The 22,131-nt window shown below is 34.7% G+C and overlaps 1 protein-coding gene across 1 annotated transcript in view; it reads left to right on the top strand.

Moving 5' to 3' along the window:
• The window catches only part of BBX (BBX high mobility group box domain containing), a 259,101-nt gene that overhangs the window by 103,593 nt on the left and 133,377 nt on the right, over positions 1-22,131 (top strand). Inside the window, exon 5 of the mRNA XM_054577334.1 lies at positions 17,426-17,544. The gene's annotated coding sequence lies outside the window, so the exon portion shown is untranslated. The remainder of the gene's footprint in view (positions 1-17,425; positions 17,545-22,131) is intronic.

The following is a 22,131-nucleotide window of genomic DNA, read 5'->3' as shown; positions in this document are numbered from 1 at the left end:
ATGAATTGAAAATTAATCTTAAAACTTTTCTGTTTTTAGGTATTTTTATTAGCTTATTAAATCTGTTTAGAATATCTGTGCTTCTTGTTTTAGTAAATATGTGACTAAATATTGTTCTAATTATGTGAGCAGAAATATAAGGCCTATGAACTATTCTTCTGAATGTCATTGTGTATGATTGCACACGTAGTAAAAAGGTATGCAGTTTAGCAAAATTAAGTTAGACAAACTCTAGATTTAAGAATGCCAGTTAGCATACAGTTGATTGTGGTTTTACTGGATCAGCAGAATGGACTCTAGAATATTTAAATATTGATACTAAAATTTCAAATAAGGGAGTTGAGCATATGAGTTTTAAAGAATCAGTTTGTTGAAGAATTCTGAACTTGCTAAACATGAATACATATAAGGAAAGCAGGATGCTATCTGACCGGTTCAGAAAACTAAATTGTTAATGAGCATCGGTACAACAGTCTTGACATTTAAGTGGCCATCTGATCTATGATTTCTAATGTTATTCAGGTTATTTCAATAAAATATTTTTATTGACTATAAGCAGAAATTAACGAATTCAAACTGCTGATAAAATTTAAGAACATCAATTAAAGATGACTAAGACATTTGCTTCTAGTTTACATACATGTTCATCTTAGATGCTGTGTTAACTAAAAATAGAAAAGATGCCATTCAAAACCAGGAATAATTTAGGGAGAAAATCTGGAAAATGTTTTGTGGCAAAAGGATGCTAGGGTCCAATAAATCTAAAAGACATGTTATATCATTCAGCTTAGGCAAAGTTGAGTTTCATTATCCAAAGAATCCCCAGATCTTAGTGGTTCACTCATGTTTATATATTCCTGATGAGTCTGCTGCCACTCTGCTCCATGTCCCCTTCGTTCCTGGGCCAAAGCTAAATGTGCAACCTCTCTCATCATCTGGGATGTACAATATTGTGGCAGAAGGAGGAAGGGATGGTGGTAGCGTGGTGGCTCTTTGAACTGCTGCTTGAAAGTGGCATGTCACTACCCCTTATGTTTCCTTGGCCAAAGCATGTCACATGGGCAACCCTCATGTCACAGGGTGGGAGTGGCCGTTTACAAGGGATGGAGTAGGGAAAGGCTGATAGGCACCATGCATATTTTCACTATAATATCTAATAATATAAATAACCCTGTTTATAGCTCTTCTAGAGAGACACAGTACACATAGTATATTTAGCTTCCATGAAGTTCCATAGTAAATATATCTGTTTAATATGTAAAATTATTTGACCATGAATCCTTTAGTTGTTACATGGAGCACAGTGAGCTGTTTACACCCTGTCTGTGACAAGTTTTAAGGAATGAGGAATTGATATAATTCAAAAATTTAATGTTTTTGAACATTAGAATTTTCTCCACCATGCAGTGAGGGCCTATGGTATACATAATAGACTTAAATTATAGTTTTTATAAGTAGTTTTAAAACAAGTGAAAATTACTATAGACCCTCTTTAGTTTACACCCAGAATTAGAGAAGGGAAATAATGATACTCATAATAATTTCTTACCTATGTTTAATAGGTTTCAGCACTGCGACAAATGTTAACAATTGGATGCAGGTAGAGAATGAGAAAATGAATGCTTTGCTTTTTCCTGTAGAATATAATAATTTTACCAGATAACAGTACTCAAGTACCTCCTCTTACGATCAATTTGAGTAATCATTCTAGAGACAAAGAATGTAGATACTGTAGGGAGGTTAACAATTGTATTACCACAGGTTAGGTCAAATTGAGTACCAGGAGTTTTCTCAGGTAGTCCACCTGAGGTCATATTCATTGTACATTGCTTTATTGTCTCCTAAGTCTTCTAGAAAATTACTAGGCACATAGAACTTCTTAGCCAATATTGATTTGATTAGTTCCACAGGTATTATAAGACATTGCTACCAGGCCTTTGTGGATAAAGATGATGTAAAAACCTAGGAGTATATAAACAATGCTTCTTTTTGATAGTTTATAGTTCCTTATAATTAGGGGAAAGGAACATTCTTAGACATATGTGAATTCAGAGGAACAGACATAAGTCCTAGATCTGGCACTTATAATCGAAGGAATTTGGGGAATTGTTTAACCTCTCTGAAATTTTGTGTTGCCCTCTTAGTATAGGGTAATGATCTCTGCCTTGTGGGACTGTGATAATAAATAATTATGTCAAGTGCTTGATACATTTCTTGGGACCTGGGAAGCACTCCAGAAGTAGTACTTTTAAAAAAAGAAAATGTGACCAAAATTCGGGAATTATGAGTGCACTATAAAATACCTTTAAAACATCTGACAGTATCTGATGTTTGTTTGTGTATTTACATGTAAACCCACACATACACCTGCCTCCAAGAGTTTAAAAAATTGTCCAGAATGCATAAGAACCTTTGTATTCTACACTTCTACTGCAAGTGGGAAGTGGCTTTATCCTTATCAATGAATGGGTGAATCCTGTAGAAATATTAGCCACCCTATATTCTAATAATTCACTTCTCACCACTGAGACTGTAGAAGTCCTAAGGAAAGAGTGATTTCCAAATGTGGATATATAGCCTTTACTCTGAATGGTAATGAGGTCAGTATCAAAGAAATAAAAGTTTCTCTTATGTGTCCTAGACATAGATCGAACCCACAACCTTGGCGTATCAGGACGATTCTCCAGCCAACCGAGCTACCCAGCCAGGGCTCAAAGAAATAAAATTTTATATCATCTTGTGGCAAGTACAAGAATGGGGAGCTGGTGCTGCTGAAACTTTCTTCATTATATAGAGCAAATGCTATTGGTATTCAAAAGAATCAGCATTTCAATTTTCAAGATTTTTTTGTTAGTATTTTCCAATGAGGGTTAAATTATTGAGACTCCTTTGAGGACTTTTCTATAGACATTATACCATCACACTGTAAGAGTCAGGCACAGCATGGTGGTATCTTATGGTACAAAGCTTTATGCTGTGTCTAAAATGAAAACTTAAAATATTTGTTGAATTTAGAATCATGCATATATAAAAATTTAAGGGCATGGGGTATGAATTATCCTTCAGGTTGGCCCAGTCCCTTGTCTTTTATAAGTGGATCGTCTTTGTAACAATCAGCCACTCATTTAACTGGATTATCGGTAGAGTAAAACTACCTCAAAAATATAAGCTTCTCATTTTTAGAGATTTTATAGTTTGCTTGGGCTCTCATAAGAAAATACAAAAGACTAGAAGGCTTAATCCTTTTTTCCCCACAATTCTGGAGGCTAAAAGTCCATGATCAAGATGTGGACAAATTCTGATTTTAAGAGTATCGTCACATGGCCCTTTTTCTGTACATGAGAAAGAGCATTCCTTGGTGTCTTTTCCTCTTCTTGTAAGGGCACCAGTTCTATGGGATAATGGCCCTAACCTAAAGACCTTACTGAATTAATCTTTACCTACTTACAGGCACTCTCTCCAAATACAGTCACATTGGGGTTTTGGGCTCTGACGTATGAATATGAGGGCAATCAATTCAGTCTATAAGAGAGGTAATTGTTTTTCTGTACCAAAGAGTTAAATGAAAGCTAAAAGAAAATATTTTCTGTATTATTTTATATATAAACAAGAAAACCTGGTTTATTACAGTCATCTAAGTTTCTAAAAATGTCTTTGGACCTTAGAGGTGGGAGACATTTGAAATTACTGAAATCATATTTCTTTTACTTTGAAGTCACTGTGCATGAAAATGAGTTTCTTACAAGTGAAAATATCAAGTTTAAAAACTTGAAAACCAGAGAGTTGTATAATGAAGGAATTACATCATTGTAAAAATTAATTTCCATGCGTATTCATTGTAAGAATAGAATATACATGGAAATTAGGTTGAGGAATAAGACAATTATTTTTGGGTTATGGTTATATCTGTTTCTGCTTACTTGTAATCAAGCCATTTCACATTTTCCAAGACAGTATACTTTTATTTCGTGAATCAATTGTGAATTCAAACAGAGAATGATATATATTGTACTTAAGATTTTGGTAAACAGAAAGAAAAGATAATACATTTTAAATAATGCCAGCAGAATTCAAGAGTCCTAAATCTGTTATATCTACCTGTTTATTGTCCTGCCTCCAACCCTTTCTTAAATTCCCTTTTCCCTTCTTTCTTCTGATGGGGCTTCTTTCAGCCAGGTAATGGTTGTTTGAATTTTAATAGTCTAAATTCAGTTCATTGAAATACAGTACTTCTTTCTACTTCACAATAGTATGCTTGTTCTGTTGGGTAAGTCAGTTGATGGATATTTGGGGTAAGTGATGGGTAAATAATGCATTTACTTTTTGGATACTGATGTAGGCTCAACTGAACTTAGTATTATCTTCGAATTTTTTTTAAAAAGTATGTGTTTTTTTTTTCAAAAATCATGTTTATCCTATTGCAGTTGTCTCAATTTTTCCCCCTTTGCTCTCCTCCATCCACCCCCCACTGCTACCCCCACCCCCACAGTCAATTCCCACTCTGTTATCCATGCCCATGGGCCATTCATACATGTTCTTTATCTAGTCCCTTGCCTTCCACTACTGTTGTCCTTCCCCATCCCCTCTGGTCACTTTCAGCCTGCTCCATGTTTCCATGCCTGTGGTTTATTTTGTTCATTAGTTTATTTTGTTGAATAGATTCCACTTATAGGTGAGATCATATGGTATTTGTCTTTCACCAACTGGCTTATTTCACTTAGCATAATATTCTCCATCCAGTTCCATCCATGTTGTTACAAAAGGTAGGAGTTCCTTCTTTCTTTTTTTTTTTTTAAATGCAGATTTCATTTATTTATTTGTTTATTTTAAATTTCAAAATCCATTATAAAATATTAAAAAATTTAAATCCATTATAAAGTCAACAATTAAAACATGACACCAGTGCAGACATAATCAAGTAGATCAATGAAATACAGTGAGCACTCTAGAAACAAATGTATATATCTAACAGTGTAATATATGATTAAATTGATATTTCAAATCAATGGGGAAGATAAGGCTTATTCAACAAATAAAGTACATGGACCACTGTTACTTGAAATAAAACAAATATAGAGCCCTATTTCACACATTATACAGAAAATATTTAGGTGAGTTAAAAATCAATATGTAAAATCTATGGAGTTTTAGGAGACAATACAAACTAATATTTTTCTTACCCTGAAGTATATTCAAACCCAGAAGCTATAAAGTAAAATATTAACAATATGACTATATTAAACATTTAAGACTATACAGTAATATACATATAAAAAAAGTTAAAGAACAAGTAATAGAATAGGAAAGTATTTGCAACACATCTAAAAAAGAGTTAATTTTTTTTTTAAGGGAAAAAATTCAACAAATGTTTAGTCAAAAAATGGATAAAGAATACCAACAAGTCATTTAAAGCTTTTGAAAAATAATAGAAATAGGCAAGAAATATACAAAAACAGGTTTAGTTTCAATAAATAATAATTAAAATAACACATCATTGTCACAATCAGATGAATAAGTATTAAAAATATTGATAATATTAAGTATTCGTGACTGTGACAGGAACTGGGTATTGATAAAGTCTTTTTCTTCATCTTAAAGCAGTCCCTTTAGCATATTTTGCAATGCTGGTTTGGTGGAGGTGTATAATTCTTTTAGCCGCCTTTTGTCAGGAAAACTCCCTATTTCGCCTTCCATTTTAACTGAGAGCCTTGTTGGGCAGAGCAGTCTTAGTTACAGGCCTTTGCTTTTTACTATGTGGAATATTTCTTGCCATTCCTTTCTGGCTGGTAGTGTTTCTGTTGAGAAGTCAGCTGCTAGCCATATTGGGGCTCCCTTGTATATTACTATCTGTTTCTCCCTTGCTGCCTTTAGGATTCTCTGTTTGTCTTTGATATTTGCCATTTTAATGATGATGTGTCTTGGAGTGGGCCTCATTGGGTTCCTCTTGAATGAGACCCTCTGCGCTTCCAGGACTTCTGTGACTTTTGCTGTCCTCCAGGTAAGGAAGTTTTCCATCATTACTTTTTCCAACAGGTTCTCTATCCCTTGCTCCTGCTCTTCTTCTCCTTCTGGTATCCCTGTTATACAGATATTATTACATTTCAGGTTGTCCTGCAATTCCCTCAATGCCTCTTCACTCTTTTTGAGTCTTTTTTCATTTTCTTGCTCTTCTGAGAACTTTTTTCTACCTTATCCTCCATCTCTCTGATTCGATCCTCTGTTTCATCTTACTGCTTTTGATTCCTTCTACTGTGTTCTTCAATTCAGAAATTGTGTTCATTTCCTCTTGTCTCTTATTGATAGTTTCTATGTCCTTTTTCATGCTAATATAGTTTGCAGTAAGTTCCTCATAGTTTCCCCTGTAGTTTTTGGTAATCCTCTCTGAGCTCACTGAGCTCATTAAGCTTCCTTAGAACCATTGTTTTGAACTCAGTATCTGATACTTTACTTGCCTTTATTTTATTTAGTTCTCTTTGTGGGGATTCCTTCTTTTCCCTTCGTTTGGGGGGTGTTTCTTTGTCTTCCCACTATTTGTGAGACTCTTCTTTTTTGCTTCGGTTTCTTAAATTGATCTGTCTTGATTTCCTGACTTTGTGGTACGAACATCTCTGTTAGGAGACCACTGAGTTTTCTTTCTGGGTCTGCCCCTGATGATGTCAGTTGTTGCCCCTACCTGACCTTAGGCAGTCTTTAAGAGACCTCCAGGAATCTACTGTCTGTGGCTGTCTCCTTCAGTTGTTAATCTAGTCATTCTGCACTTAGCACCATATGCTGAGGGTTGGGCACCATAGTGAGGGGCCGAGTCCCTCCTGGAGGCTGGGTTATTGTGTCCTTTCATGCTGCTGCTGTTGCTCAGGGGAGTGGTCTCTACCTGAGCCAGCTGGCTGCTGCCGTATAGGGGAGGAGTCAGCTCTGCGATCCTCCATCTACTCTCTCCATTCTCTCTGCAAAACAGTCTCCCCTCATGCATCTCTAGCCCACTCTGTCCCTGCCTTTGCCAAAGATCAGGGTAAGTGGCTGCAAATAAAAATTTATGGGTTGGCCCTTTAAAAGGCTCTTTGCATCTTCAGCCACCTGTCTCTCAAAAAGCCCTGCTGCTTTTTGCAGCTGGTTGTTATCTGTGTACTCTTTGGACTCTGGTGTTATAGGCTGGAGATCCCCACTTATGGTTTAGACCCCTCTTCCTAGGGGGATCCAAGGGGATCCAACTGGCCGTTTCAATATCCCTCTGGCACTGCTGCCCATGGGTGCCCCACCTGCCTTCTCAAGTCTCTACTGCATGCCTTACCAGTTAGGTTGTGCTAATGCTGATTCTTCTGTCTGTCTGAGGTTATAAGACTTCTCTCTCGCTATTGTTCAGTTGTTTGTTCCAGGTGATTTGTCCACAATTCCAGATTGGTCCTGGGAGGAGGTCAGTGTGACTTCCATTCACTCCTCCGCCATCTTGATTTCTCTGTGTGTTATATCACTCGACTAATTTCAGTTTCTGGTGATTTGTTGCCTATCTAACACAGATACACATATAATCAAAAGGAACTAAACCTTTGTGATTTAGATACTTGATCGGTAAAATTTATCATCTCACCTTGTATGTTTATAGATTACAGGATAAGCTATTTAGCAATATTCTAGATTTTGGATGTCAGTTTAGTTGGTGGCTGAAATCTATCTTAATTTTTTCACTTATTTTTGATTTCAGTTTTTCCCAAAAGCTATATACAGAGTGACTCAAACTCATAGCCCTGTTTATAAAGCATTTTAGCAGTGTTTTTCTTCTCAACAGTAGGATCAATCTACTGGTTTTGAAACTTATGAGTTAAGGACACTATAAATAAGTTCAGGAATGACTTGACTTCATTCTTTAATACTACTCTGAAAAGTAGTGGATGAATTAAGTATTTTTATGTTGAAGACTGTGATCTCTATTATAGAGAACTGTGTTTCCCCAGGAAAATAAATGAATATAATGGGACAAAATTTCTCATAACATTTCTCTCAGAATTTCTACGCAGTTTAGTATAAAGTATGTGCAGCACTTCCTGGATATTCTGTATATACACATGTAAGTATTGTATGCATGAGTGTATGCACACAGTGTTTTCATATAACCTCTGAGAAGCTAAGGGGCTTAAATTTACACTGGAGAATATTTTCTTCATGGCTATATCCCCAAAACCTAGATACAGTGTGGGGCATATGGAAGTTACTTGGTAAACATTTGGTGAGTTAGTATTACAGAAGTTTACATTTCATTAATTCTGTATTCCATTGAACTTGGTGTTAATAAGCATTCCCTGGTCTACCTGGAAATAATTATTTTTCCCAAACTGAGTTTGGAGAGAGGAATGTTCTTCAAAAGTAAATATCTCTCTTTAGGGGGAATAAATGGTAATGGAAAAAAATACAGTCATAAAAAGAAAGATCCCTGACTGGCATGGCTCTGTGGGTTGGCGTTATCCCACAAACTGAAAGGTTACTGGTTCAATTCCTGATAAGGGCACATGCCTGTGTTGTGCGTTTGGTCTCCCATTGGGGTACGGGTGAGAGGCAACCAATACATTTCATTCACACATTGATGTTTAATTCCCTTTCTTCCTCCTTCCCTTCCCCTCTAACAATAAATAAGTAAATAAGTGAAAAAAAGGAAAAAATAAGTACCTCTCTGTGCCTTTGAGTTTGAATGTAGTACTTTAATCAGAAATGTTCGCAGGTTTAAGAACCTAAAATGAGCAGCAAAATAATTCTTGGTACCTCTTTGCTCATTTGTAGTATACACTTATTCAGCAAGTGTTTGTTTAGACATGTAAGACTTCTGCCAAGTACTTCTCTAATGCTCCATCAACAGCCCTGTGAGTGAAGCATATGGGAAGATTGTGAGATTTAAGGTAGGAAATTTGTTCAGGCTTGGCTTTGAGAGATGCTCTGTGGTACCTGGATTCAGTTAATGTGTACCAGAAAAGGCTGACCAAAGCACACTTGTAGGTGTTTTATTCTAGCAGGTTGGGGTAGGGTGTTTTTGGGGTATTTCTTTATTCAGATTGATCTGTAAAGATGATATATACGATTATGCTGTTTTAGTTTTATATTGACTTTTATATATTGCTTAGTTTAGTTTGCAGTTGTTCGTCATCTGCTGTGGTTATATAACTCTTTTGAAAAAGTGGATGAATTATGTATTTCAGTGTTCCTTAGTATTTACTATAGATAATTTATTATGAAGTGTCTCTTTCTGGCAAAAAGACGGTACTTCAGGTAATGTTTTAAGGTACTTCAAACTATTACTGTAGATACATGCAGTGTACAGGTTTCTTTTCTTTTATTTATTCTATTACAGGTCTCCCAATTTTTTCCCTTTTGCCTCACTCCACCCAGCCCTCTCCTCTAAGCAATCCCCTCTCTGTTGTCCATGTCCATGACTCATTCATATATGTTCTTTGACTAGTCTCTTTCCCTTCCTTCCACCATTTTCCCCTCCCTCTTCTCCTCCTAAAGCTATCAGTCTGTTCCGTGTTTCCGTGTCTCTAGTTCTGTTTTTCTTGTTAGTGTGTTTTTGTTCATTAGATTCCTCTTATAAGTGAGGTCATGTATGTTATTTATCTTTTGCTGACTGACTTATTTCACTTACCATAATGCTTTCCAGTTCCAGCCATGCTGTTGTGAAGGGTAGGAGTTCCTTCTTTCTGCTGCACAGTATTCCATTGCATAAATGTACCACAGTTTTTTAATCCACTTATTTACTCATGGGCACATGGGCTGTTTCCAATGTTTAGCTATTATAAATAGCACTGTGATGAACATTAGGGTGTATAAGTTTGTTCAGACTGGTGTTTCAGGGTTCTTAGGGTATATTCCCAGCAGTGGAATCACTGGGTCATAAGGCTATTCCATTTTTAATTTTTTGAGGAAACTCCATGCTGTTTTCCACTACGGCTGCGCCACTCTGCATTCCCACCAACAATGCACAGTGCTCTTCAACCTTTTTGGCACCAGGGACTGTTTTGTGGGAGACAGTTTTTCCATGGACTGGGGTTGGGGGTGGGAGGGATGGTTTTGGGATGATTCGGGCACATTACATTCAAACTCCTGCTGTGTGGCCACTTTCTAACAGGCCCGGAGGTTGGGGATCCCTGCATTAGGGTTCCCTTTTCTCCACATCCTCACCAGCACTTGTTGTTTAAACAAAGTTTGAATAATAAAAATCTGCCATTGATGTGGTGAACCCTGTCCTAAGCATTTTTAGTTATGTGATGCTAATTACAATAAAGAATGCCAGATCAGAGTGATGGGAAAACCTACAAAATGCGAGGTATGTTCATGTGCAGAACTGTAAGCCCTTTTATCCATTCTGGCACCACCTGGTCGAACATGTGCATGAAACTGAACCATGCCTTCAGTACAGTTTCTGAATATCTATGTTTTCATTATTATTAGAGTTGCCAAGTCATCAAATAGGAATATTATATTATAAAAGAGACAATAGAGAAAAATTTGAAAGGAGCAGCGCCTGTCAACCCCTTTCTTAAGTACCAAACAGCTTTCTGTAGCATTTAGTCAGTCCTGCCTTTTGATGAAGCATACAGCTCATGTTTCAGTTCATTTGGTGAAGTGAACACTTAAAGGAATGATAAAGGTTTCAGGTTTGAAAGTTTAGTTGTTCCTGTTAAAATAATGGGTGTTGTCTTCCTTTATTATTCACTGAGAGGTTCACTTTTTAGAGAATATAGATAAATCTTTCTAATAAGGCTGCTATGTCTCTCTCTGTGAGTTTTTACTTAATGATTAAAATCATGGAATTTTTTTTACCAATTATTTCTATTGTAATAAAATATTTCAGACATTATGGTTTGTAATGTGCCTCTGGAAAAATACTTTAGAACTTTTACTTTGGAATGCTAATAAACACCCTTATTTTTGCCTTCAGATTGTCAACTGAATAGTGTTCACTATTGCTTCCTTGAGATTAATATGTATAGGCAGAAACTTAAAAGGTTTCCTTGTAGAAGGTTTAAGTGGATTACCTTTTTCTTTTGAGCTGTTGCTTTACTTTAGCAGCATGGGCTATGGAATCAGATGGACCCAAGATAAGACTAAATCTAACTCAGATGTTTCTGTGGTTGAGCTATGAAGAAGTTCCTTAGCTTCATTGTGCAATGGGATGAATACCAGTCATATAAGATGGTTATGAGGATTAAAAGTGCTGGAGGGTGCAGTACTAACCCAGCACATGGCAAGGCTACTGAGAAATGTGTTTGTTATCAAAAGAACAGTAGGTCAGAAGTGGCATTTGACTTTTTGCTGCTTGACTGTTCCTTGAAATTGACGTTGAAGCATGTTATTGTCTCCCTTCACAATGAGGTAAACATCTGCCTTCTAGTTGCACATATTTATTGTATTGGAGGTTGAGTTGAATTGAATTCAGGATGGTTTTGCTTTAAATCATTAGGAAATAATAACATTTACTTTTTATATTGTTAGATATCTTACAATATTTTCTACACAACCATACGTGATATGTTTGATTTTAATTATACTTTCCCCAATTAATTTTGCAAGTTTATTAAAACCCAGAGTTCAAATACATGAAAATGTTAGGAGATGAGCTATCTATCATTCAGTGGATTATAGTTATATTATGAATGTTATTGCTTCATACTTTTGGTATTAACAAAATGATCACCCCAAACAACAGGTAAATTATTTTTACAAATGACATAATTTTCTTCAAAGACTATCGTTATTTTAACAAAACTGGGAACCTGTATTATGAATTCTTAATGAATTTTAAAGTATGAGAGCTATTTTCATAGCTCTGTTATCTCAACATGATAGCTATACTTTTTTTTTTTTTTTTAATTAAACACCTAATTCAGTTAGAACCTAACTGCTAAGTTTTTTCGTAAACTAGAAAAGCCACATTTTCTTTTCTGTTAGGTCAGTGGTTTAGCATTTCACAAGTAATTGATCCAAGAGAAGAAAATGTTTTTCTACATCTACAGAAAATTCTACCTCAGTGAAAGTATTTACTTTCTAAAACTTTTCATGCAGTACAACTTGGTCTTTTGTCTTTAGTATCAGTAATTTCAATGATCAGTTTTGATTCTCTCTACAATTAATATGTATAAACTTGTTTTGAAGATGATTTTATACCATTTATGAGAATACCTTGTTTCCTTCTAAAAGCTGCTCTATAAGTTAACATGTGTTTGTGGTTTTATAGAAATCTTGCCTTTTCCTAGGCATGAATTTTATAGGCTTAAGTTATATACTTTTTCAGTTATTAGCATATATTGAAATTCTAAACCATTCTTGCCCACCAGCTTGCACTTTCTTTAGCTATGTTATATTCCCTTTTAGAACGTGGACTTGCTGCAGTAGTCTCACTGGAAAAATGTTTAGTTTAAAGATAAAGTAATTATTTTCTGTTCTTCTGTTTGTTTACCTAGTGAATATTTGTTGGAACTACTATGTGCAATGTTTTAAACACAATCAGGGTCATGATACGACGAGAGAAGGCAAAATCTAAATAGGCAGAGAAAGGAGAGAGAGATAAATGTTATTAAGAGTTCTGAGGAAGATCTTAAATCCCAGGTAGGAGTATCAAGGAAGACTAGACAGAGGAGGAAATATAGAAGTCTGGGAAAATGAACAAACCTCTCTGCCATTGGGGTGGGATAGACTCATATATAAAGGTAAAATGGGAAACTAATGGAAAGGCAGATATAAGAGGGCCTTGAATGTCTGGGTGAGTTTACATTTTCCTCCCCTAAAGGCAGATGAACCCCTGAAAATTTTCAGGCAGACTGTAGAGATGGGATGGATGGGTTGTAAGAGAAAAGAGGCAGCATTGGAAAGATTGATCTGTGGGCTTTAGCTTTTGTGGGTAAGAAGAAATTTGTTCTAATAAGAGTTTGAGAGTTGTAAATGGGGCCACTATGAGCGGCATTATGAAGGTTACACCCTGTATCTCAAGATATTTGGATTGATGTATCCAATTCACAAAATTAAGTAAGTCTTTTTCTCAATTCCTGGGGCAAAAATTAGTACTCAGTTTTAATGATTCCTTCATCGAAGATGTTCTCAAACACTTGATGCCTACTACTGTTTAGCCTGTGTGTGTCTGTGTCTATTGGCATTTAATGATTATAAATCTAGCTTTCATTGCCTCTTGAAGAATACAAATCCTTTCCTGTTATCTGAAACAAATTAATCTATACAATTTAGCAATAGACTGAACTTGTGTTGGGTATGTAGGGGGGGATCACAAGAGGAAAGAAAGCAATGAAGGGTGTTGAAAAGGAGGGTAAAGATAGGATTTATGAAGTGTGTTAGGTTTATTTCCATCCAGAAATAGAGAGATAGTAATAGAAACTGATTTGTGGGAAGGAGAGATGAAGTTTGTGATGGATTGGGTTTGAAATGCAGAGAGGATATCCATGTGATTATGTATAGGATGTAGTAGTAAATGTGAGATGAGTTTCAAAGAGATTCAGGCTGAAGATACCGGTAGGTATAACTTGAGAGGTAGGGCTGAAACTTTGATAATTGATGAAAGTAGAAAATGTGGCTACGACAGAATTTTTACAAACACCCACCTGTTTTTTGACAGTTGGGTCTGTGGTGGGAAAATTAGTCAAGTATGGGACTGAGGAAGATGGGGAAGAGTTTTCAACAAAAATGTTGAAGAATATAGATGCCTCTAAAGGCCTGAAAAAGGTGTTTGGATTATGTGATCCAGTGGTTCTTCGGTGAAAGCAGTTTTTGTGCAGTGGTCAAGGCAGAAGCCATGTTGTATGATGTTTCCCATATTTCCCCTTCCATTGCCAAGTTTTTGATTCTCTCTTTAGCTGAAACTGTATGTTGAGCCACTGTCTTCATGGAGTAGTCTGTAATGATTTACAAAACCACCCCCTGGGAGCCTAAAATTCATCTTCTTTAAGTGTAGCTTTAATATTTTTTTCATTAAATAACATCACTGTAGACAGTTTCAAGTCAAAACTTATCCAGGTGCTAATGTCATTTCCTCAAATGCACTGAAGTATATCGCAACTTTCTTTAAAATACCATTAGCAAACATACTTTCTATATGCCTCACCCGTGGTATTTATATATATTATAATTGGCATAACATAGGGATGATTAATTATTTCCCTGCCATTGTTAGCTCTTCTTTTATACTCAGCAGAGCCAAACTTTAAGTAAGGCCTACTCTCTTAATAAAGATCCTTTTAGAAGGCTCTGAGAGTAGTAGGATCCCCCTGCACATGCAAGTTCTAGGATAGAATCAGATACAGTTGGATAAGGCATCACTTTTGTTTCCAGGTGCAGAGAATAGTTGTAAGACTCACCCTAAGTAGTACTAACGATTATAATAATAAAACTTCGTTGCTATTTTGGCATTTTATGTGCTAATATCTGTGTGCATGTGTGTTTGCATTTTTTTCTAATCTTCATAATGATTGTTAGATGTAGGTATCATTGTTCCCATTTTATACGTGAAAGAACTGGGGCTCAGAACATGCCAAGTTAAGCTTCTTGGCTAATTAAAAACAGAACCAAGATTCAAATAAACTAATTCTGATTTTCCAAGACCATGTTCTCCACATGGCCTATGCAGTTTTATTCTGTATTTGAAATTTGAGCTTTAACACCCTTGATGGCAACAACTCACTCCAGCTTGGAAGTTCAGTGCCTCCTTACTTTCTTACTTTTTTCCTTCAACTAGTAAAGCAGCTTTCATTTGCTTAAACATATTGCCATTTGTCATTTTTGATTATCAGGCACTTTTCTAAATATTCAATGCTGTTATATATATACTTAAACTTCATATCAACTCTATGAAAAGTACAAGAGATATATTTCCCGCTAACATTTTATTATGAAACTTTCAAACATAACATTACAAACTAATATACTCACTGCCTATGGCCAGCCATTAACATTTTGCTATACTTATTTTATTACATATCTCTAATCCATCCATTGTCATTTTAATTGTTGATGCATTTGAAAGCAAATTATAGACATCACTACACTGGCTCTAAATAGTTCAGCATATGTAGTATCGACTAGAGTTCAGTATTTATGTATTAGGTTTTTCTTTTGATGTAAAATTTACATTTAGTATATACACAATCTTAAATGTATATTCTCTGAATTTTGAAAAATGCATACACCCGTGTAACCCAAGTATCTATTCAGATTGGTAGGTGTCTCTTATTATTTCCCTTTGTAGATGAGGAAACTGAAGCTCACAGGTTAAATAATCTGCCTGAGGTCACACTGTTATTATATAAGGGACAGAGCTGGAGATGGAACTCTGATATTTGGGCTGCAGGTTTTGTGCTTCTAACCCCATACCACTACACTGCTTATGGATTGTCCTAAATTGTTCAGGAATCCCTTTACATTCAGGTTACAAATGTAATGTTTATTTTTAACACAAATGTGTAGATGCAGAAGTAATACACTTCAGATTAATGAGAGTAGAAATGCTGGTCTAGAAATGCATTGGTTCCTTGCGAGAGAGTTATGGCAAGAGAAACTAGGAGGGAAGGAAGTTCCATTAATTGAAATAATAGGGTGAATTTTTGTATAATAACTCTGTCTTAACTGGCACCCTTGATTAATGTTTCCACATATAAAATGATAATTCCCTCATGACAACACTGAGGCTCAGGAAGATCCTAAAGTGCCACTTGAACAATTAAAGGTAGATGATGATCTGTATCATTTTTTAATAAGCACATTTTGGTTTATTAACAGAAAATTGTTCATCTACATGTGGTATATACAAGGTTACAGCATTTTGATACTGCAGTCTTAAAATAATAGAATCAACCGATTTGGAATTTATAGTTAGGAAATTTATAAAGTTTTTAAGAAAAACTAAATGGAATTTTTTGCATAAAAATATGAGTAATGATTAGAATAGATTGTATTAAATTTGATTTCTAATTTTCTGTACTTAAGTGAACCTTTCCTATGAAAAGAAATTGTGTCTCTTTCCTAAATTGTGTCCATACCACAACCCAAAAGTTTATCAGTACTCTCTGTTCACTACTCAAATAATGAAAAATTAGCTATCATATATATTTTTTTACAAAACCTTCAGTTTTGCTCAAAAAGCAATTAGAAAAATATATTAAAGCATTTATTAAGCAAATCCTAGCCAATCACTAGAGGGCAGAGCAGTATCATACTTCAGGCCTTATTTGAAAATTACTGGTTAAAAATTGCTGAACATGGAAAATATATTGATGCACAGTTGAATAGAAATTTCTTTGATTTCTTTTTATTGTCTTGTGTGAAATCCAGTAACATGCTTACACTTACATGAACGGAGTTTTTCTGACAAATTACATTAATTACTTCCCTAAAGGGCATGATTATTTAGAAGAGGATGAGGATTCCTTACGAGAAAATACCAATGCTTACAAAGAGTGGTGCATTAAATCATCTCTACTCTATGTACTGCTCTGAAACTGAATTGCAGTATAGACTTTTAGGTGAAACATGAAAGAACAAGTTTGAGACAAGTTTACTAGTATTTAGGTCTAAGAATTTATTGAAATGTAGAGTGTCTTTTGATGTTTCAGCTGAAATTATTGAATCATTAAGACTTCCAAATTAAAATTTTGTAAAAGCAATGAACTAATTCTAGCTCCTTTTTTAAATGTTAAAATGCTGTCAAATGGATGTTGACTTAATTTCATTTGCGTTTAAAAATTTCTGTCATTCTGAAATACTTTTATTCTTATTTATTTTTTATGATAGATTTTTAAAATAAATGTAGCACTGAGGTAAAGTAACCTTGTGAGTAACTGGAGTCTTTCAGTATCCCAAGGGACAGAAAATTTTATTTTGACTGTGTAGTTTGAATTTTATTTTATAAGAATAGTTTATATATGATTCATTTCTCATAGAGGCAGGATAGGATATCAGAAATAAACATTGGGTTTGGACCCAGAAGATTTGGGGCCCCAATTATCATGTGCTTACTAATGACCGTGGGCAAGTCACATTACCCCTCTGAAGTAACCATTTTCCCAATTGTTTTGAGGAACGTGTTTGTGCCTCTGTGTATGTATAACCAAAGATGAGATCCTTTAGAGATGACTTTTAATAAAGATAAGAGCTCATAAAAACCTTAGAAATAACTTTGAAATGGTTGATGATATCATAAATTTAGTAACATGAGAGCACCTATTAAATGAGTAAATATACTAAAAATGTGGTTTCCAAACCCCAGTTCAGATTGCTGACTTCCTCCTTGTCTCTGAGTGTCTCTGGCTGCTTAATTTCTCTGTAACCTCTGGCTCTTTTGCTCCTTTTATTCTTTATTCTATCCTCTGTTTATTTCCATGTTCCCTCTCTCTGTGTTTCTCCTGACTGTCTTTGGTCTCTCTCTGTGTTTTTCTTGTCCCAGGTACCCTCAGGAAGACCCCACGCCTCTAGCGGTACCTGGTATCATCTCCAGCATGTTTATAGATGTGAAGGATTCGCTGGGATATTGAGAAATACCAGAGGCGAACTGTTCCACTGTTAGTAAGTCAATAAGCATTTATTAAGTGACTACTGTTTACAGAGCACAATTGGTAGTGCTTTGGGGAAGAAGGAAGTTAGTGCATAGGTCAGAAGAAAAAAAAGTGTGAACTCTTCTCAGTGGTTCTTGCAGAATGGTCACACATAATAACAACAAAATAAAAAGATGACAAATAATTGTATACTAAACGAATTATGTTGCATGTGTGTTGAAGAGTCCCAGAGTTCATGTAGTAAAAAAAACCAGATGGTATTAATCAGGTTTCCTGTGTGAGTTCAAAATTAGGTTTTTGAAGTATGATTGGAAGAAAGATGAGGTAAAAGAGGATGAGAGTGAGTAATTTCTTTGAGGCTCCAAGACCTGTTCACTTGCCTGAGTGGAGGGGTAGTGAAACGAGAGTGCTGAATTTCAGCCTGCCAATAGCTAACTTTCTTTAAACTTCCCTTCAATTATGAAAAATGGTCAAGTTGAGACTTTCCATAAACATAATGAGTATCTGTTGCCAGTTTTACAATTTATAGATTTTTAAAGGTAAATTGTGATTGTGAAGTAATAAAGAGGTATACTATGAATAAAATTAATACAAACTATTATAATATGATTTATAGATACATTTTATATGCTAAGATAGTTAAAACAGTAAACTGTAGTATAACAAGTTAGTTTTGTTTCTGTATTCAAGTTTATTTTTGCTGTTGTATATTCATAGTCCTACGTACAGTTGTACCATTGTTTTCAGAGTTGGATATTCTGTTTAAATCCTACCTCTTCTAGGATATGTAAGGTTGGACACTCTACATAGCACAGTCTCTCAGTTTTCTCAGATGTAAACTAAGGATGAAAATGTTCATCTTGGAGTTGTGTGACTTAAAGAGATAATTTTATAAGCTCCTGAATGTGTGCTATGTCCTTGTTACTTGAAGATTCTTAAAAAGTACCTTTTAAAATAGTTTCTTAAAGACAGTGTTACTTCTGAGAGTAACTCCTACTTTTTAAAAATAGGAGTAATCTTCATAGTGTTTGGAAAATGCTATGTATACACAGGGCATATTTATAACATGCGAATAAGATACAAAACAATAACATTAACATGAATAACTTGAATACCTGCCACTAACAGGAAACAACTGTGCCTGGCCCAGATTTCATCACCTCTCCTTAACCACACCCCCCAACTCTGAAGGTTGAATTAATTACTTCCTTGCTTTTCCTTATATATTTTTACATATTTCTGTATCCCCTACATAGTTTTGCTTGTTTTTGAATTTTATGTAAACAATAAATATATGTTTTGTCTCTAATGCCTACTTTTACAATGCTCAACATCATGATTTTTTAAAATATTTAAAATTTATTTTTAATCACAGTTGACATACAATATTATATTAATTTTGAGTATACACCATGGTATTTCAGTATGTACATGCCTTATGAAGTGTGATCACCATAGTAAGTCTAGTAACCATCTGTCACTTTACAGAGTTTTTATGATACCGTTAACTATATTCCCTATGGTGTACATTACATACCCCAACTTATTTTACAACTGGAAATTTGTGCTTCTTAATTCCCTTACCTTCCTTCTCTCTAACAACCATCAGTAAATGAAATCATGTAAATGAAATCATATGGTACTTGTCTTTCTCTTCCTAAGTATTTCACTAAACACAATACTTTCTAGGTACATCTGTGTTGTTTCCAATGGCAAGAATTCATTCATTTTTATGTCTGAGTAATCCATTTTATTGATATATATCACATCTTTTTATCTATTCACTTATTATTAGATACTGAGATTGTTTCTGCATATTGGCTATCATAAACAATGCTGCAATGAACATAAGGATGCATTTTTTTAAATTAGTATTTTCATTTTCTTTAGATAAATAGCCAGAAGTAGAATTGCCAAGTAGTACAGTTCTCTTTTCAGTTTTTTGAGGAATCTCTGTACTGTTTTCCATAGTGGCTGCACTACACTAATTTACAACTCCACCAACAGTGTACAAGCGATTCCCTTTTCTTCACATCCTCTCCAAGACTCGTTATTTGTTATATTTTGATAATAGCCATTCTGACAGGTGTGAGGTAATATCTCTTTTTGGTTTTGATTTGCATTTTTCTGATGATTAGTGATGTTTAGCATATCTTCTTGTGTCTGTGGGCCATTTGTATGTCTTATTTGGAGAAATATCTACTCAGGTCCTCTGTCCATTTTTTTAATTGGCTTGTTTTTCTTTTTGATGTTGAGTTGTAGGAGTTCTTCATATATTTTGGATATTAACCCATTATTGGATATATCATTTGCAATGTCTTTTTCCATTCAGTAGGTTGCTATTTTTTCTTGTTGATCATTTTCTTCACTGTGCAAAAGCTTTTAAATTTGATGTAGTCCCATTTGTTTATTTTTGTTTTTGTTGCTTTTGCTGAGGAGATATATTTTTTAAACATACTGCTAAGAGTAATGTCAAAGAATTTCATTGCCTATGTTTTATTCTAGGACTTCTATGGTTGCAGGTCTTAATTTCATTCTTTAATTCATTTTGATGTTATTTTTGTGAATGATGTGAGAAAGTGGTATACTTTAATATTTTTTGCACATATCTGTCCAATTTTCCCAACACTACTTAATAAAAAGGAGACTGTCTTTTCCCACTGTATATTTTGACTTCTTTGTCATAGATTAAGTGGCCATGTAAGGATGAGTTTATTTTTAGGCTCTTTATTCTGTTCCATTGATCTTGCGTGTCTTTTTTTGTGCCAGTACCATATGGTTTTCATTACTATAGCTATCTAGTATTGCTATGTAGTATGTATTATTGTAGTATTGTTTGAAATCAGGGACCATGGTACCCCCAACTTTGTTCTTCTTTTTCAGGATTGCTTTGGCTATTCAGGGTCTTTATGGGTCCATATAAGTTTTAGGATTATTATTTCTAGTCCTGCGAGAAATACCATTGATATTTTGTTAGGGATTGCACTGAATCTGGAGATTGCCTTGGATAGTATGGACACTTTAAGATTCTATTTAAATCCATGAACATGGTATACCTCTTCATTTATTTATGTCTTATCCATTTTTTTTTTCAATCACTGTGTTATAGTTCTCAGAATACAGGTCTTTTACCTCCTTGGTTCAATTTATTTCTAGGTATTTATTTTTATTTTTTGGATGCAATTGTAAATGGGATTGTTTTCTTAATCCTTTCTGCTAGTTCCTTATTAGTTTATAGAACCATAACAGATATTTTAATATTAATTTTTTATCTGGGCACTTTACTGAATTCATGTATTATCTCTAATAATTTTTGTGGAATCTTTTGATTTTCTATATATAGCATCGTGTCATCTGCAAATAGTTACAATTTTATTTCTTTTCCAATTTTGATATCTTTAATTTCTTTTCTTAGTCTGATTGCTGTTGAATAAGAATGGTGAGAATGGGCGTCTTGCTTTGTGTTACAGATCTTAAAAGAAAAGCTTTCAGCTTTTCATCATTGAATATGATGCTAGTTCTGGGTTTATCATATCTGCCCTTTATTAAGTTGAGATACATTCCTTCTATACCCACTTTTTGAGAGTTTGTGTCATAAATGGATGTTGAATTTTTGTCAAATTGTTTTTGTACATCTGTTGTGATAATCATTAATTTTCATCCTTCAGTTTGTTTATGGGGTGTATCATGTTGATTGATTTGCAAATATTGAACCATCCGTGCATCCCTAGAACAAATCCCACTTGAGCTGGGAAACTCTTTATCTGTCTTCAGTTCTGAATGATGGGTAACCTTGTTGGATAGAGTATTCTTTCTTGGCAGTAGGTTTTTCCTTTCATCACTTTGAATATATTGTGCTATACCCTTCTGGCCTTCAATTTTTTTTTCTGATAAATCAATTGATGCTCTTATGGGGGATCTTTTGCATATAACTAGCTGGTTTTCTTGTGGCTTTTAAAATTCTCTCCTTATCGTTAACTTTTGACACTTTAATTATGATGTATCTTGGTGTGAGTCTTTTTGGGTTCATCTTGTTGGGATTGTCAGTCCTTTTTGAACTTGGATGTCTGTTTCCTTCATCAACGTAGGGAATTTTTCAGCTGTTATTTCTTCAATAAATTTTCTGTCCCTTTCTCTCCCTATGCTTCTGGGACCCCTATGATTCAAATTTTGATAACGCTTGATTTTGTCCTGGAGGTCCCTCAAACAATGCTAATTTTTTAATAAAGTTTTCTTTCGCTGTTCTGATTGGGGGTTTTCCACTGCCTTGTACTCCAGGTCCCTGACTTTTCTTTTGCATCCTCTAGGGTGCTTTTGATTTCCTCTAGTATGTTTTTCATTTCAGTTATTGTAAACCTCAGTTCTGATTTTTTTTTCTACCTCTGTTGAAGTTCTGAGTTCATCTATTCTTCTCTCAAGTTCTTTGAGTATCTTTATAACCATTGTTTTGAACTCTATCTGGTAGATTGTTTCATTTAGTTCTTTCTTATGGGTTTTGTTTATTTTTCTTCTTTCTTTGGGAACATATTTCCCTGTTTTCTCATTTTTACTGTCTCTATCTTTGCTTCTGTGAATTAGGTGAAACAGAAGCCTTTCT

Source organism: Pteronotus mesoamericanus, unplaced genomic scaffold (genome assembly GCF_021234165.1).
Source record: "Pteronotus mesoamericanus isolate MK-2021 breed Mesoamerican mustached bat unplaced genomic scaffold, CSHL_Meso_final contig_42, whole genome shotgun sequence".
Classification (NCBI taxonomy): Eukaryota; Metazoa; Chordata; class Mammalia; order Chiroptera; family Mormoopidae; genus Pteronotus; species Pteronotus mesoamericanus.
This window is presented reverse-complemented; position numbering and strand designations above follow the sequence as displayed.